General features: G+C 41.2%; 1 protein-coding gene across 21 annotated transcripts in view; it reads right to left on the bottom strand.

The window, feature by feature from the left end:
- Nucleotides 1-19,218, bottom strand: part of HDAC9 (histone deacetylase 9) — an 861,568-nt gene that overhangs the window by 841,537 nt on the left and 813 nt on the right. The window contains exons 1-2 of one of the 21 annotated variants that reach the window (XM_084791705.1): nucleotides 19,084-19,187; nucleotides 16,161-16,199 (exon numbers count right to left, since the gene is read on the bottom strand). The exons of 19 other annotated variants lie outside the window; for them this stretch is intronic. The gene's annotated coding sequence lies outside the window, so the exon portion shown is untranslated. Of the gene's footprint in view, nucleotides 1-16,160; nucleotides 16,200-19,083; nucleotides 19,193-19,218 lie in introns of those variants that run through there. One more of the 21 variants, XM_084791699.1, reaches the window with a different exon arrangement.

Here is a 19,218-nt window from a genome sequence, read left to right as displayed (position 1 = left end):
AGACAGGAAGTGGCGTGCGGGTGGTGGGCGGGCTTTATGGATGAACACTACGCTACAGGATAGGAAAAAGGATAGTTACTGTTTACCATGATGCCCTCGTTAAGGTTACCATTGCTGTGATGAAACACTGTGGCCAAAGAAACTTGGAGAACAAAGGGTTTGTTAGGATTACATTTCTGGGTAACAGTTCATCACTGAGGGAGGCCAGGGCAGGAACCTGGAGGCAGGAGCATGGAGGGGAGCTCCAAGTAAAGGCTTGCTCAGCTTGCTTTCTTATAAAGCCGAGGACCTCCAGCCCAGGGATGGCACCACCTACAATAGGCTGCCCCTCCCCCATCAATCATTAATTAAGAAAATACCTTACTGTGGGATCTTGTGGGAATATTTTCTTAATTGAGGTTCCTTCCTTACGGATGACTCTAGCTTGTGTCAAATCTACATAAGACCAGCGCAGGAGACAAGGCATGCTCTCCTGACCAAGATGAGGATAAGGAGAAAGCCTATACGAAGTCTCCTGTAGAATCATGAGGGTGGCTTGCACGGAACCAGCCATACTTTAATTAAAACTTTAAAACTCTAAGACATGGCATGCACATAGACTCAAATTAAAGGAGCTGCTTTCTAAATTTTCTAGCTGCAAGCTTTGAGTTAACACCCCTTGGCTAATTTATTCATTTATATGCTATTCCCATTTGGTTCGGCTTATTTTTGTTCTATTACCTAGTTTCGTTATCAGTTATGATTCATCTGTTTAGAAATTTCCCTTTTAATGTATATAATCCAGTGGTTAATAATAGTCACATAGCTAATGCAACTGAAAGTTTTATCTAACTTCCCAGCCTTTCTATGGCCCCACCCCACAAAGAAATCCCATATCCATACAATCACAGCCTGCTTCGCCACTGCCCCATACAAGGGCATGGAATCATACAATATATGGTCTTTAAAAAGTAGCCTGTTTGATACAGCATATGTTCACTCATAAAGCCCTTCCACCATTAGCACTCCATTCCTGTTTCTTATGTACACAGGATAACAAACATTGAAACAAAAGATGAAGCTGTAATCACTCCAACTATATGCTTCAAGAAATGTAAGCCTACCTAGTGTGGTCAGATCTCCTAGTTCACAAAAATGAGACTTTTACTTGGCATGTACTATTTATCAATAGTACCAATTGCTTCAACATTTCTTTAAGTATGTGCATAATCATCAAAACATGTGGTATATTTGTCATCTCCATTATACATGGAAAGGAGGAAACTCAGTTTGCCCCATCCTAGAGGGCTGAATTAAAGAGGACCCACGACGGAGATGAGAAAAGAGAGGCATCATGGGAAACTCTGGGATGGCAGTTTTCAGAGAGGAGGATCATAGGCAGTGAAATGACACAGAGAAGTATTTCACACTGGAGACTTCAAGGAGAGCTTGCTATTTAACATCTAAGAAATATGGAACACAGAAAATGGGGGGAATACTGTAAGAAAATAAAGTGCTGGTATACAGTAGCTTTCTCTTTCTTCCCAAACCTTGATTTCCTCCCAAGTCAGCATCAGAATTTTGTGGCTTAAATCAATATCTAAATTTCCCAGAGAAAAGCCCACTGGGTTTAACTGTATTGCCTACCTTAGCTGATAAATATGTAACATATATCTATATGGGTATCCTCTTGAAAGTTTACATCTCTATGCTGCATCTCCACTTGGTAGTTTTGAATTTAGTTATAAAAATCAACTATTAACATTTTTTTAAAATGTAAAAAATGATGGTAACAAGACATGTAAGTTTGCTTCCAAATGACAGGCAGCCACAGTAATAGTTTAGATTAAGACTCCAATCTATTCTGGTAACTCTACCTAAAGCAAAAGTCATCATCCTGGGCCCAGACCTTTCTAAAAAGCCTGTTGTCCCAACATCCATCAGTCACTAGTCTCCACAGCATGGACTAAGTATCTCTAACCCCAGTAACAGAGAAAAGAGAAGAGATGGCTCTGCATATCTCAGCCCTTCAAGGCCTACCTAGAAGTCCCACAAATCACATCTGTTTACCTTCTATGCACAGAACTCTGCCACGTGCTAAGATTCCTAGCTGCAAGGGAGGCTAACAAGGGTCATCATTAGCCTATAGGAAGTGTTCTTCTCTGACCTAAGAGGCTCTGCATCTGAAGACAATAAGAGAAAACACTGAGAGAGACAACCTGTGGTTTCCTACCAATGAAGTATTTTCCTATTTGAGATTCTGTACTTAAAATTCTATAAATTATTTACATACTGGTTCAATTTTACAGTAGTACATAAATCTAACCTTTACGCTCAAATATTGGAACAGCAACATAACGTTGCCACAAGTTTTGGAATCATGGTACTGATATTTATTTCAGTGCTGAAGAAAGTTAAAGTTAATTTTAATTTCTTCTCACAAAAATTATTTGCCTTAGCATTCTAAAGCAACTTTGGTCTTCTTGCCATGCTTAACAACGTAGTTTTCAAATGACTACATTAAAAACTCAAATTACAGAATTAAAAATCATTGACATATTCTCACAGCATATGGAACTATACCACCTCAAAAGATTCTTTTACATTCTCACAGTCAATTGTGCCCTTACTGCCAGAAAACTCTCAAAGTAGCAAGATGTGCTCACTATGGCAAGATATGCTCCCGAATTTTGTTGCTTTATTCTCATATTAGTTCATGGTGCTATATTTTATCACTCAAACATGCAAGTGGATTAAAAATAATGTAATTCGCTAGCACAAAGTTCATTCCTGCTGAATATATGAGCATTCTAGAGGCCGCTGCATGAACTGTAGAACCCCTTAAACAAGATCCATAAAAGATGATCCTACTTAAAATACAGCAATGCATAATCTGTTTTATACTCATTCACATATATTCAAAGCTACTTGGCTTCCATCATTTCTTAATGATGATATTTTTCTACATTACCATCTTTTTCTTAGTTACATGACGTGTGTCACAGTGTGCAAGTGGTAGTCAAAAGACAATGTATGGGAAACAGTTCTCTCCTCCTGTCACATAGATCCTGGGGTCAAACTAAGGTGATTAGGCTTGGAGGCAAGACCTCTACCTGCGGTCCCTACAGTAGCATCTTATATGCACTTAAAAGTATATAAATTGTGGGCACCAGAGTGCATGTCAGAGGTTCAGCAGCAGCACCCATCCCACCCGCCATCGTGGAAAATCAGGACACAGAGGAAGGGGATGCAGGCTATTCTGATGGGACCTAATAGGCTGGGGCCAGACAGTGAGGTAGAAAGACCCATCTATTAGAGATCTAGGGGAGGGGAACAGGACAGAAGAGGGAGAGAGGATGGGAATGGAAAGATAAGAGGGAGGAGATAACAATCAGGCTGTAATGTGAATAAATTATAATAAATAAAATTACATTAAATGTGTATAAAGTATACATTCTCAACAGAGTTAAATTCTTGACCTCTGACTACTTTAGGAACAATACCTTACTGACTACTGTTCATGGGACTGAAGGTGCTCAGAGAAAGGTAACCACCAACCCAAGAATAAACCTTGTGCTATACAACAGTGACATGCTTCCGTGACATGCCGGCGCAATAGTGGCACAAACCTTGTGCTATACAACAGTGACATGCTTCTGTGACATGCCGGCACAACAGTGGCACAAACCTTGTGATATACAACAGCGACATGCTTCCGTGACATGCCAGCGCAACAGTGGCACAAACCTTGTGCTATACAACAGCGACATGCTTCTGTGACATGCCGGCACAACAGTGGCACAAACCTTGTGATATACAACAGCGACATGCTTCCGTGACATGCCAGCGCAACAGTGGCACAAGTACCATGGAAGACCACCATTCTCTGACTGTATTTAAAGACCATTCTGTAAGACGGGACATATGCTTTGGCACTACTTGGATAGCCAAAAATCTGAGACTAGATAGGCATGAGCCTAGAAGAAAACCAAGTATGTCTGTTATGCTAAAGGAACATAACAATATAAAATGACTTAATGACATCCTGCTGTACCCATAGATTAGGGCCTCACTTAGTCTCCTCTTGTAGTAGATGGAAACTAAAACAGAGGCCCACAGCTGGACAATGTGCAAAGAGTGAGAGGATCTTTTAGGAACACTTGGTCCTAAATGGGATTTATTCATTAAAGTCCTCCCCTCAGACCTCAGGGAGCTATGCTGAAGAGGAGGGAGAAACACTGTAAGAGCCAGAGGGGACAGATGACATCAAGGAAACAGTACTTTTAAAAACCCTAACACATCAGGATGGATGAACATATGAACTCACAGAGACTGTGGCAGCATGCACAGGGCCTGCACAGGTTCAGGACAGATGGGGTCCCAGGGATGAAAGGGGAACTGGACATGAGCCTCTAGCCTTATTTCAGAAACTATCTTCAACTGACAAATGCTTGCAAAGAAAAAAAAAATAGTTTTCTCCAATGGAGTCTTACTGGGTATATTAACCACACTTAAGGGTTTAATCCATGCCCAGCAGGAAATGGTCAACACAAAACTAACTCAATTGTATTTTTATAGACATTCTGTGTCATATTGCTTTGTTTGAACATTTTTGTCCTTTCATCTTTTGCTTACATTGCATTTATAATTTCTAATTTTGTGGGGGGGGGGTGTCTGTGTGTGTGCGCGCGCATGCGTGCACATGTGTGCTCACATGTGGCCTTGTGTTTTGTTTTTAATTCTGGTTTGTGTGAGTTTGGGGGAATTGCCTGTTTGTTTTCTAAGGAGAAAGAAAAAGAAAGGACATGGAGTTTGGTGAGTGGCGACACAGGAAGGAACTGAGAGAAGGGAAACCATGATCAGAATATGTTATATGAAACAAAGTATTTTTTCAGTAAAAAACAGAATGATTTTTTAAATTCGAGGCTTGCTTACTTGCTTGCTTGCTTGTTTGTTTGTTTGTTTGTTTGTGGCTTTGGAGGGGGTTGGCGTTGATGACTTACAAGATGAGGTTCTTGTGGTACATACCAGGCTGGATCTGAACTCATGCTCCTCCCATCTCAGTCTGCTCAGAAGTTAGGATTGCAAGCATCTACTAACAGTATCCAGGTATTAAGAATAGTTCTGAATAGAAAAGGCTGTAATAAAATCATCAAGCATGATATATCACACAGTTAATTATGAAACCTTCATTTAGGCATATAATACAAAATATTCAACAAAGAAGATTTAGAAATGGTTAAAATGGGAAATAGCACAATAAAGTGCATTAAATTAATATTAAACAACTATATTTGTGACAAACAAGATTTTGTCTGAAATAAATAATGGAAGACACCCACTTCTATCAAAATTGAGCAAGCGAGAGTAAATTTGCCGGCTCCTTTGAGAAAAATTTAAGGAAGACAACAGTATGAGGGAGCCAGGACATGCACACAGTAAAGAAGCTGCAAATGCTAAGTACCTGGGGAAGTACAGAAGATATTTTTACCATGGAAATGTCTTTAAAATAGTATCTACTCTTTAAGTAAAAGGGTAGGTTTTTTTTAATATTCCCAATTTAAACAATAGGAAGAGAGATACATTGTTTGTGTATATTCATAAGGAGCATGTGTATATACATGCCTGTAGAGGTCAGAGGTTGACACTGGGTTTCCTTCTTGGTGGCTCTTTGCCCACTCATTGAACAAGGTCTCTTGTTGAAACCCAGAGCTCACCTATTCGGTTGGCATAGCTAAGCTGCCTGTTCTGTCTCCTAGGTGCTGAGATCACAGGGTGCTGTCATGTCTGCCTGATATCTGCATGATGCTGCAATCTAAACTGTGTTCCTCATCCCTGTGAGGCCATCTCCTTGGCCCCAGGACAAGGAATAAGTGTTCATGTTTTCCAGTCACTATTTCAAAATCACAAATTCACATCAGAATATTTTAGATCTGACAATCTGTAAAAATTAAGATTATGCCATTCTTCCAAAATTCTCTCATACTTGACTTTATTCTCTTGAGAATACAACAGAAGCTGGGTTTATTACATTTGTTGCCATAGACAAAAAGACTATTGTGGTTAGCAAGGAAGTAAACACAGAACATCAGGACACAGAGTTTGCTGAACTTTGTAAATAGCAAACACTACTGTTCTGTATAATACTAAACTCAAATATTTATATTCATGTGGGTAAATGTTAAAAAAATTAGGCCAGACAAGTAGAAAATAGATTTTAAAATATATTTATGGCTAGCCCTTCATTTCCCAACTATTCCAAATGAGCATAGGCCCAAACCCACAGCATCTGGACTTTCTGAGGAACTGTTTATCAGGGAGGTTTGGGGAGAATGTAACAATGCAGGACTGGATTTTCCATCTTCAGAGGCTGGCAAAAGCAATAACAGCATCAAAATGTGACTGCGGATACAGGAGTCTAAAATTCTATAGACTGCTACAGAGGTTTTCTCTGGTTACAGGAAATCTATTCCGAAGTACGTCTGCAAGTTCTCTCTGTGAGTGCTGTTGCTGAAATAGAAAACAAAATACAGTGGGATTGCATCCTTTGGGAGTGATGGAAGGTGGATTTCAAGATGAAAATCCAGTACACACAAAAGTGGCCTGGGGGAGTGAGTGATTCATCCACAAAGCACAGTGTAGGGCATTTTATATTTCATCATGAATAGAAATGCTGAGGTGCCATAAAGCTGGAGGGTGACTAAGTTGGGCTGAACAAAAGATAAGTCTCCGGGCAGAAGTGTGTACATTCTCATTTTTACATGTATTAAAGTGCCAACAGGAAGTCAAAAATAATAGAAATTTCTAATGTGTTGCCACATGTCAGCAGAGCCGGCCTCCACTAATCCACGCAGTTAGCCTGTATAATGATTCATTTGGGGGGTTAAATGAGACAAAACACCTGCATATTCAACACCAAGGTAAACACTTGTATGAAGTATGATAATCTAAGTCTTGTTTTCACAGACCCACAAGTTGTATGAAAGGAGCTGTTTGTCTAAAAGAAGAAACCTTTGCCCTTCTTAACAAGAAATCCTATGGTATTTATTTCATGATTTTTTTTTTTGTAACATCTGTGAAGTTTACGATGGTCATATTATTTATGTAGCAACTGAATTCTGAAATGCTTAAATTCATTTAATGCTCCCCATTTTCCCCCTGTAGAAAAAGGCCAAAAGGCAAGAAGGACAAAGAAATCAATAATAGAGTACTATCCGAAGAAAGCCTTCTTAAATAATCAATTTTAAACAACCACTTTTAAATGTGTTCAGAAGACTGACAAACACAGTACATAATCTCAAACATGGACTAGCACAGCACAAATAATATTGTAGGTGGAGCTGGTGCTACTAATGAAAGTGACGTAGATAACCCAAGTTTAAGTGGCTTGTTAGAAATGTAGAACTAATTAATAAAAGGTGGGAACTCAGCTGAGAGACAGAGAGAGACAAAGAGACAGACAGAGAGACAGACACACACACACACACACACACACACACAGAGAGAGAGAGAGAGAGAGAGAGAGAGAGAGAGAGAGAGAGAGAGAGAGAGAGAGAGAGAGACTATATTTTGGTAAAGTGGTGAGTCAGGCCAGGCCTCCAGACTGATAAGGACATGATGACAACCCAAATCAGACAGGGAACTGATTGAAGAGGCAACATACAGTATTACTGGTCATTTTGGAAAAGAATGAAAGCAACATGATGAAATACGCTGCTGTTTTTTAAGTAATATAACTCATTTCATCCATCCAATGACAAAATCAAATAACAGCAGCTTACGGCTGCCAAAAATAAGTCGTAGTATTGAATAAATTAACAAATGATTCTGAGACAAGGCAATTTCATAGGCCAGGCATTGTCCACCAGCCACATGAGACTAATAACTAAAATTAAATGAAGTGAACTCATGTCTTTGGTCCCTACTGGGTAGCTTCTCAAACACATGTGGCAACATAGGTAGGAAGTCCTTCAGGAGAGCACTGGTGCTCATAACAGTTAGCAGGAGCAGCGCAGAAGTGAAGGGATCTAAATAGCACGCACATTTACTAAGCACTTCTCATGTGTGAGTCAGTACATTAACCCTTAAGGTTACATACACCTGGCCCTGCCCGCAGAAGTGCTGCAAGCGTGGCTGCTGTGTCACATATGTGCCAGCAGATGGCAGAGAGGAGAGAGTCTATGTCTAAGCTCAGTGTTCTGACCTACGGGCATCTGATCAGTAGCCTAACATTCCTTGACAAGAATGGAGCCTGAGATGACCACCCGTCTAGCCTCAGGCAGGCACAGACGCAGGCTCCCAGGACAATCAGTAAGTCAGAGACTTAGAACAAATCCACTTGGGACCACGGGCCACAAACAGGAGTGAGCCTGAGACAGATGATCCTCACATGGGGCCACTAGGGCCAAGACCACCACCAGACCAGTGCCATGGACCCACACAGGAAGCCTGAGATGACTACCCGTGTAGCACCATGCAGGCCTGGGGAGCAGACCATGTCCGAGACGATCCCTGCCCAGTGCCATAACGCACAAGCCAGGCATAGCACTCCTGAGACCACACCTAAGACTACCACAGACAGAATCCTGCCTAAAAAAGGGCAAGCTTAGATGTAGGCAGAGTAGACGGCCAAACTCTGCCAAGACAAGGTAAGCAAGTGCTCAATAGTTCCTGCCTCACAAATATGTCTGTCAGATATACTGGGACAGAAGGCTGAAGATGATGCCCCAATGTTATAGAGAGTTTTGGGTGGCTGCTCAGGTAGCAAATTGTCCATCATCTTCTCATTTGGGAAGCTATTAACATTCACTTCCGGGATACTCCAGGTAATCAATTCCATTCCATCTCAAGTCTCTCATGGGGTTGAAGACCAGACAGTTTAGTTGTACAATTAAGCTTAGTTGTTTAAGGGTTAAGGTGTTTTTAGGTCTAGATAGATGTTTTATGTTGATAATGATGAGATATGTTAGATATTGATACACATTCAGAATTTTAGATGCACCAAGATAGGAAAGATATTTTCTTTAAGGCTGTCAAATACAAATAGCCAAAACACTAAGAATGTAACATTTATATAACTCCTGATTGTGTCATGGTTCTTCTTGCTGTAGGTAGTTTATTGTATATATGTGTGATAATATAAATGTATATGTAAAAAATAAAAAATGTTTAATTAAAAAAAAAAGACTACACCAGACACTCAGACACCCTGGGCATCACTAAGAGTAGTAAGTAATTGGTAGAAAAATGGAAGAGAAAGAAGCAGAAGGATGTGGGTACAATGCAGAGAGGCAGAACTGGAGACGTGAGGGTTGTGAGGAACAGCCTGATGTGAGTAGCCAGTGATGCCACCTGAGACCATGGTGAGGGCCTGGCCTGTGCTGCCACTGGGGGCCACATTTAAGTCCATGGCCCTGCAGGAGCAGGGAGTCTGTTACCACCAAATTCTAGGCAGATGTCCCTGGTCTGGGCTGACCTCTGGGGACATGTTGATGTCAAAAGGCTGTACAGAACTGGCCCCAACCAAGAATATGAGTATGGGAGAGCTGGCCTTACGGTTCATTTCCTGTGCTGTGATGTGGACTGGGAAGGGATACTCTCCTCCTCCCTCTCCGTTCACTCCCTGTGGCAGCCAGGAGACTTGGCTCTCGGATCATGAGAGGAGGAGAGCTGTCCCCTGTCCCTCACAAGCTACAGCCTTCAGGAGAGCCCCGCCCCTACCCTGGGCAGCACAGTAGAACTGACTTTCATGATGGGGGCCTGGGTGAGCCAGGCATAGGGCATGAACAAATGAGAGCCAGGTCTCACTCTTGTCTGCTGGACAGTGGCAAAGATGAGGAAGAGATACCCTCCTTCCCTTCCTGGTGCCTGGATCCTATGGCAGGTGGGAAAGCTGGCCCTGGGGGCATGAGAGCTAGAGAAATGAGCCAGACCCTCCCAGGCTGTAACACTCAGTAGAGCATACCCTGCAACTCACCTGGGCAGAAGGATAGAGCTGGCCCTGTTTTGGGGGCAGTTGCTGGTGAGCTGGCCCTGAAGGCATGAGTACAGGAAAGCCAGAGGGCTAAACCTGTTCACATACCTCTCAGGCCCAAATTCAGGGGTTTGAATTGGTCCACCCCAACATCTACTCCCTTGATGTATTGTCGGAGTACATAAAGGAGCAGGTCCTACAGATCCAAACTTACAGGATCTCCGTGACACAAGGCAACAACAGGATATCTGAGGGGACTCCCAGTGAGGGTCCACTATTGATAGAGTAGCAGAAGCCAGAGGCCTCTTACCAGACCAAGGAATCATTGCAACGAATTATTTGCAAGCAAAGAAGTGTGGACAAAATGGTATAATGTGGGATACACTGTGATACACTACAGCTTCCATGATGAGATGTTTATTTCCTTGGTTTCCTTTGTGTGTGTGTGAGGAGGTTGCATGGGTGGAGGACAGATACAAGGGGAAGGGGAGGTGGATGAGATTGGTGTTCATAAGGTAAAGTCCACAAAGAACCAATAAAAACTAAAGAAAAAAAAAAGATTATGCTGGGCAGTGTTGGCACACATCTTTAATACCAGTAGTTGGGAGGCAGAGGCAGGAGGATTTCTATGAGTTCGAGGCCAGCCTGGTCGACAGAGCAAATTCCAGGACACCCAGCACTGCACAGAGAAACTTGTCTCGAAAAAATTAAATCTTAAAAGAAAAAAAAAAGATAAAATAGCTCTACCCTCGTGGACTTACAGAGCAATAAGAAATTATAATATAAACAGGTGGTCAATCAAACAACATTTCTGAGGCATCAGCTGTAAGAAACATACTCCATGCTGTGAAAACCAATAAAACTGGGCACATTCTCTGGCCTAAAATGTGTTGATCTAGCTGATGCCCCCAAAAGAAAGAGCATGAAGTAAAAATGTGTTATTTGGTAAATTAAATCCGTAAGTAAAATATGGAATTCTTCCCTAATTTTGGGGGTTTTTTTATTGAGAGGATAACCTACCGAGATAGCTATAAATCTGTCCTCACTGATTTCTCAATAAACACTTAAAAAACAGTGCTAGAGAGCAGAGGTTCCCCCATTTCCTTTAGTGTTTTCAGTCATACTAGACAAAGGCCAAATGATAAGCAAATCAAGTCCAGCCAGCTGGGGTGGCTCACAACTGTCGTCTAGGCAGGGAAGACAATGGCTACAGCGAGGCCATCGTGGGCTACTTAGTGAGTCCCAGGCAAGCCAGTGCAAGGCAGCACTGTACCAAACAGAACACACCACAGATGCCTGAGGAGAGGAAAGGTGAAGATTCCTCGATAAAGAGCGTGTGTGAACACCAGCATCCTGCACAGTGGTCAGTCTTCACGTCTGCCTGTGGTCTGTTCTCCAGCTGCTCTTCATCCTGGCCATCACTAAATACAGTTTGTTCACACTGACACAGAAGCCGGAAGCTCCACTGTGATAATCACATTTTTTTTCAAAAGAACAAAAAAAGAAATGACAGCACTTTCAATGGATTTCACATTAAAGCTAACATTTTAGGATTGTTTACTGATGGAAACTTAGTCTCAGATATATATGGAGTCTGATTACCCTGAACCAGCAAACACGACCTGGAAGTAAATATTGCACATTTATTTTAAAACTACTGTTCAATGGATAATTTCTGCATTTATACTGATGTGAAATACAGATTGGCTTAACAAGAAACAGAATCTGAGGCCCCATCCTGTACATCCAAACCCAACACTAGCAAGATTATTTTATCATGAATTTACTGTCACACTGTCTCAGTGTAGTTTCTTTTCATTTTATCAGCTATGTTGTTCACATCCAATATTTGTTCACTGGGGTTGGGTTTTAATAATTCATAAAATCTATAAGCAAGAGCATTTACATTTTATGTCACCACATGCTTAATAAAAATGACAAGTTCACACCGTACAAATTAGTAGTCTAGGCAAAATCAGTCCATTCTTCCAGTGTCATTTCCTTTGAAGAGCAAGTCTAGCCCTCCCTGTTCTTTCCATCAAGGTGTGGTCAAAGAGGGGTCATAGTTCTGCAGTGAGCCATGAAAAGATACGGGGGCTACAAGTTCATGTGTAAATATCCCAGGGCATTAAACGTATCACTACATTTTAAGTGGATGAAAATTCTGCGTTCTAGACCACCCCCCTACCAAAAAAGAAAAAAAAAGGTAGTTTCCTCATGCAGTAGCCTTTACCATGGTCTTTAAACTTTAATACTACAATTCAATTTCTAAGCCTTCAAGTACCTCAGCTATTATCATAGAGCACTGGTACGAATCTCTGGAGAAAAGAATGAGATGAGGAGACTATGCAGTGATCAGAGAATTTGTCATTTATCACACACACACACACACACACACACACACACACAGAGAGAGAGAGAGAGAGAGAGAGAGAGAGAGAGAGAGAGAGAGAGATGAAAGATGGGACACACATGAGACCCCTTGCAAAAGCTGAACAGGTAGCTCAGCTTCCTAAGGATTGCAGTGTCCCCACACAAAGTCTAATTTGGCTACAAAACAAGAACTTGGTATCTCTGGTCAGATACACACTGTGAATGGAAGCAGAAAGGGGGAAAAACATTCAATCCTACAATTGCAAGGGGCAGAAACTCAGCTCACAACAGTGTGCTGCTTACATGGCATAATCCTGGGGAAATGAGTTGTGGAACCGGCCTCCGAGATGCCCAGCTATGGAAACAAAAGAGCTGTGGTTTTTTTTACGTGTTGATTAATTCCCTCAGCCTGGCTGTTCCCAACTATCTAAAATCCAAGCCTCTTCCTAACAGCAATGGTTTTAACATGCAAACATGCTAAGGGTGAGCTAGGTCTAGTCTGTGAACAAAGCTCTGCCAATGCTGGGAGCTGAGGCTTTCAAGAGTCATAGCTCCACATAAAAAGCTAAAACTTAAATAAAGTTCAAGGCTTTCTGAGTCCTGCTTGGGTTGGATACTGCTGTCCTCTCAAGTTCAGCTGAAGGTGGCTCATGTCCTCTTTATGAATTGTGCTTGAGAAGGGTAGACACCTGGGCCTACATGAGACAATCACCATGTTCTTCCCACCTGTCCCCCACGGAATGGTGCAATGGTATTCACCTGACCCAACACAGTCCAGCCTGAGAACGCTCTTGGGCTAGTCGGTTTTAAATGTTCGCAGTTTGATGAAAATAGCCAGGGAATTCTTAGCAGCTTCTCATAGGGATTGGGGTACATACCACAACTCTGTAAAATTAACAGAAATTGGGTGTGATTGCCAGGGTCCCATACCAAGCTTGTGTTCCACAGGAAAGCAGGAAGGGGATCTGGGCCAATGATTCTGATCAATGGAACAAGAGCCATTTAAAGAAGAGATTTAAGTACATAAAATAGAAGAAAGGGGCCGAATATCTATGAATAGAATTCGGAGGCACCACAGAGTAGAAAGGAGGACCGAGTAATAGAAGAACAAAGAAAGAGTGTCTCAATAGACTTTTCAAGTAGATCAAAACAGTGGCATCTGAAAAAGCCATAGAAAGAACCCTATGGCCATAGAGGCGTCGAGAATTCATAATGTTCCCTGATCCAACTTAATAGTAGAAATCTACATACAGGAGAGAAAATGGACTCGGAGCTTTTGATTTTAACCAAAATGGAAAGTTCAAATAAAAATGAGCGGCCTCCACCTATTCTTACTTTTAGATCTAAGAGAGACCTATAATCTGTGCTTCCTGCCGGGAAAATAAAAGAAAGCATGATGCAGCGCCTGCTCTCCCTTGTATCTTTAGCCAGCATCTTCCAGTGTGCAGTTCTCTCAAGGTGAATGACGGGCCCCAAGAGCAGTTACAGCAGAGGCACACTTCAATGTGTGCATGAACAGCTTCCCCTGGAGACTTCACTTCCTGCCGTGAGTACAGAATGTGCGCTCAGACTATGGGGCTCTGAAATCAGACCTGCATTCAATTTCTGATGCCACCCGTAGTTGAATGACCCTGGGCAAGGTAGTTAACCTTTCAAACTCTCCCTTTACCTAGGTGTGGGAAAGAAAGCAGAAGAAAGGAAATGTGGAGCAGGCAGCCAAAGTGGAGGTCTGGGTTTGATAAGCTTGTCCCAGAAACGCGATTAGAGAAGAGGCTGTGTTCTATCGGCCTGAAGCTACCACATAGCATCCTGTTGTCCGGAGGTAACAGACAGCATGGTGATGCTAAGTGGTCTTGGTAGGCCATGCTATGAGGCTCAGAATCACAGTACTGGATCCTTGAAAGTACTGGCGGCACCACGCCCTTTGAGGTGTTCTGCATGGGAAGTAACATTGAAGGTGAATTAAATCAGTCCCTACGCTAACACCTGCTAGTGACTCATACGTAAAAAGACTTCAATTCTGTTCTTGCTGTCATCATTCTGCTCCAAGGCTTCACCACCATCACTGTCCTAAAATCCCAGAAGAGCTTTCTCTCAAGGGACTAGCACAACTCAGGTGGCCTAAGCTGGTCAAAAACTTAAACATTCTATTAGACAATTGTTTGCTCTCTGTTTTTATTTTCTTCCTCTTTACCTCAGCAGTGAACATATATCATTCCTTCGGCCATGATAACTGAACCTCATTTTTGTGTATACCCAGAGAATCCTCTCTTATGTGACAAAGCATAACTTCCCTTGAAAAAGCTGGGGTATGGGCAGTGGCACCAAAAATATCTCACAGGATCACTTCTGAAAAGGTATTTTGAGTTTCACTCCTGTGGGAGTGACTTCTCAGCCAGGTCCACTCACTGTACTAGAGATCTTATGAGCCAGACAGTGTGGTAGATGCATCCTAAGGTGACTTCCAATGAGTCATGCCTTTGTACAATGGCCTCCTTTAAATATAAGTAGAACCAACAGAATGTCGCAAAGGTGATGATGTCACTCTGCTGACTGTATTACATTAGTATTATACTAGAGATACATAGTGCATGCATACATATGTATATATAGATATGCTGTCCAGCATAAGAACAGAAGCTGTTCTTCCAGAGTTCCCAGCCTGAACCCATAAGGCAGTGCACAACAGGGGGATTTAAAACACAGACATACATGTAAGCAAAACACTGACGCACACATAATAAAAAATAAATAAATCATTTCCATATATGTTATAAAGATATATAAAAATATATATGGAAAAGGCAAATTAGTTGTCATTGATATATCATACCATACCATACATATCCTTTGCTTCACCCAAGTAGAGAAATGGAGACTCTAAGAAAGGAAGCTGCCATGCTACAAAGGTGCCGTCATGGGGTTCCCTAGCAAAGCACTACCAGCTGTTTCCAAGAGCTGAGATAGCCTGGAGCTGACAGGCAGAAAGGAAATGGAAACCTCCGCCCTACAGCTACAGACCGGTAATAATGCTAACGGTATAAGGAGAGTTACAGGCTTATCATTCCTCATTGAGCCTGATGAAACTGCAGCCCTGACCAAGTCCTGATGAGTGACACCTGATTGGAGGGTCTACTTGAGCTGTGTGTGGAAATGTGGGTTGTTTGAAGCTCATAAATTCACTGCAATGAGTTAAGCAGCAATAGTAAATGAAAACGATGACTATTCTCTAATAAATTCATTTAGTACTTAAACTGACTGACATTTGTCTATATGACTTGCTACTAAATACCTTGGCACATAATCTATGCAAATCTTACCTTTCTGGAAAATTCTACTTATCACTATTCAGTAGGAGCTGGTCCACACTCACTTGCTATAACAGCTTCTGTACAAATAGGAAGAAAGTACCATTTCTGGCACTATCAACACCCATCAGCTTTAGAGCATCCTGCTATACTCTACTCATCCATCCAGTAAGAGATTGTCTCTCTTCGAGGCTGTAAACCAAATCCATTATAGTCAACAGTAAATCATCAAATGTTCCCCTGTACTTCATATTGAAATCATTTAGACAAGCTTCTACAAAGCATGCATTAGGAGAAGGGATAGTAAAAACATCTTAACTTAATAGAAAGTGTCTGGTACTCTCTTCTTAATTTAAAAAAACAAAACCTAGAATTGTTTTCAACAAATACATGTGAGCTTACATAAGACATCATTTTCTATGAAACTGCAATGTTTTCTTCGGTATCCTGGATAATACATTTCATTTCTGAATCTAAGAGCACAATACCACAAGTCTATTGCCTTGGCCACTACAAATCATACCCACCTGTCTTGTAAATTCTGTTGAGGTTCGATAGAGGGAATTCTGTAGAATGAAGTAAATGATGAACAAGTGGCTACTATGTGTTTTCTTTTATTTCATCTATTTATTAAGACTCAAAGTCTACACAGGTTAAAAAAAAATGGTAAGACTTTTTTCCCCATTAAAACCTCTTGTTCACAATCATCAGACTTTAAGTGATGCCATAGCATCAGACCTACAGGAGGGAGGGAGAGAGGTGGGGAGGGAAAGAAGGAGAGAGGGAGGAAGGGAAAGAGGGAGAGAGGGAAGGAGGGAGGAAGAGAAAAAGGGAGGAATGGAGGGAGGACTTGCCCCTGATACATAGTACATGATCCCAGTCCAACATTTGGCTCTGGAGTGGGTGTTCCATTACTGACTGCCGGAATATTCTTTCCACACAAAAGCCACATTAAGAGATCTCTTAGTGCTGATTCTCAAAAGTTGACACATGAACTGATAAACCTAGGGTGCTTTGAGCAGGGAAGGAGCTTGATGGGATTCATAAACCAAGGCCAGGAGAGTGGAGAGGTGGGTGATGGGGCGCCTTTGAGAACACATTCCACTTACGGAGCTGTGGTTGCTTATCTGCCTTCAAACTAGGTGTGAGAGTCAGGGCTCTACAACAGCAAGAACCTATCCACAGTGGCTCCAACAAGTGACTCAAGATCTAGTCTACATACCTGTAGATATGAGGTTTGAAATCTAGGGACACGTTAAGCAATGATAACGTCATAGTAGCTTGCCCTTGTGATAAGAGATGATAAGTGCCTATCTGTATCCTTAATGTCACAAATTCACTAGTGTGTCCTCTTGGGCCTATTCATTTACCTTGCATCCTCTTTCTGAAACCTATCCCTCTAAGAATTACAATAACCTGGAAACAATTATATGTATCTGTGAATGTGTGTAATAAAATTATGTTATCCTTACTGGGAGAAAAAGGCTTCAAGCAGGAAAAAAAAAAAGTCCCTACCAACTTAAACATAAATATAAATTGCATTTTAAAGCAAAAAAAATCAATTGAAGTAAAAATAAAAAAGCCACATTTGGATATAATCACACACAAAAAAATGTCCATAGCTTCACTATTTCACTAATGAGAAGGTACAGATGCTGCATACAGAAGGATTTTATCATGTCCATATGTTTCTCAAATGACTCTCCTTGTTAGCTGTTTCTCCCTATCTCTATTTAAGAATAACATACACATTCCCCTCTGAGAGGGTGTAAAGTATAACATGTTGTAATGTTTAAACAATTCAAAAACTCATCCTAATAAAAAAAATTAAGATCATATAAACTTAATATACCCTTAGATGAAAATATTAACCTCATATGAATTATGGGTATCATTAGTCAACTTTTTATCTTGTAGTTAGCCTCAATATTTATTTAAAATTCCTTGAACCCTCAAAAAGAAGTGTGTGTGTGTGTGTGTGTGTGTGTGTGCGCGCGCGCGCGCGCGTGTGTGTGTGTGTGTGTGTGTGTGTGTGTGTGTGTAGTAATTATGGACAGTTAAAGTAACTCCATGAAGTCTATAATAAAATAGTTTAGTCACAAACAATCATAACCATATAAAAGAACCACCTTTCATTTTCAGAAGCATTGTCATTATTTTTACAGACTATGATAGTTTAATATGACAGTCTCAGGCCAATGCTAGTCTGACTTTCCAATAAAGGCACTCAGGAGGCTGCACTTGAAGGAGAGGAACAGGAAGACTGAAGTTAAAAAACAAAAACAAAAACAAAAACAAAAAACCCACCACCTCCCTCCTATCTATAAACTGGAATCTCATTTCAAACTTGAATCTTCCTCCTGAACACCTCTGTCCACCTAAAATGTGGACTCTCTAGTGGACATCACCAACTTGGGAGCCAAACAAGAACTACATCTCTCCCCCTAGCTAGGAGCCCATAAAGGCCAGGCTCAGGATCACACGTGCACATGCACCTGCTTGCTAGTTGAAACATACCTAAAGACCTTAGCTTCTCCCACATGTTAACAGTAAATGAATCTCATCCTCAGACCTGATCCAATCAGTCAAAGTAAAGGAGGGGAAATGGCAAACTGTACAACTAACTTACTTCTTTCTGAAATACAATATTGTTTGCAAGCATTTTGAATGTGAATAGCTTCCAGAAGGCACATTAATGACTTGACGTCTGTGTAATTAAATTGGTCCAAACTGGAACAGTGGTTTAAAAGGATAAGAAAGACCACTTATCCGTGGTAAAAGGCAAATATATATATTTTTTTTAAAAATTTTCAATCACAATAATTTCCAGAATAAACAGCCAAAGTACCAAACAGTAATTCAAAAGGTATCCTTTTCCAAACATGATTTTTAAATTGCCTTCATTTATTAACTGCAACTTCTATGCTGTTACTAATTACAGAATTAAGAAGATTTCTGGGCCATCAGAAAATAACAGCTAGACCTTTCCAAATGTCAAAAGACTTCAGGTTTGGTTTTTTTGTTGTTGTTGTTGTTTTTTTTTTTTTTTTTTTTTTCTGTAACAAGGGTTTATGTGAACTTACTCCGTTTTCCTAGACCTCAGGAATTTCTACCAGGTTTGGAAACACGAGCATGCTCCTCGGACTCCAGCTCCTACTCTGGGCTCTATAAACTGTATTCAGTTGCATAAGCGGTATACCATTGGGGGAGGTCCTTAGCTCTTCACTTCTTTTCTGGTATGAGTTAAACTTTTTAAGCCCTCTGTATTCTTGCTTCCATGATTTGCCTAGTTAGGAGATACACATATGTATCTGTATTGCATTTCTCACAGATTTCAAAATGCTACAGTTAATCTGAAAGTTCTTCTTAGTGGAATGACACACACCTCCCTTCCCGACAGGGAAAACAAACATGACAGATTTTCCTGAAATGAGAGCATAGGAAACTCACCTACATGAGACTTCTTCAAGACATCACATGAATTGCAGAGCCACGGTGCCTTGGATCTGCAGGGCAGCTGGGTCCCACAGCCTTGTCTTACACAGACATAGAAGCCTCTGACACCAGCGCCTCTCACTGCCGCCG

The sequence above is a fragment of the Acomys minous genome (genome assembly GCF_964271855.1).
Source record: "Acomys minous genome assembly, chromosome: 8".
NCBI classification, from domain to species: Eukaryota; Metazoa; Chordata; class Mammalia; order Rodentia; family Muridae; genus Acomys; species Acomys minous.
The sequence above is the reverse complement of the archived record's forward strand: the minus strand, read 5'-3'. Positions and strand labels throughout refer to the sequence as shown.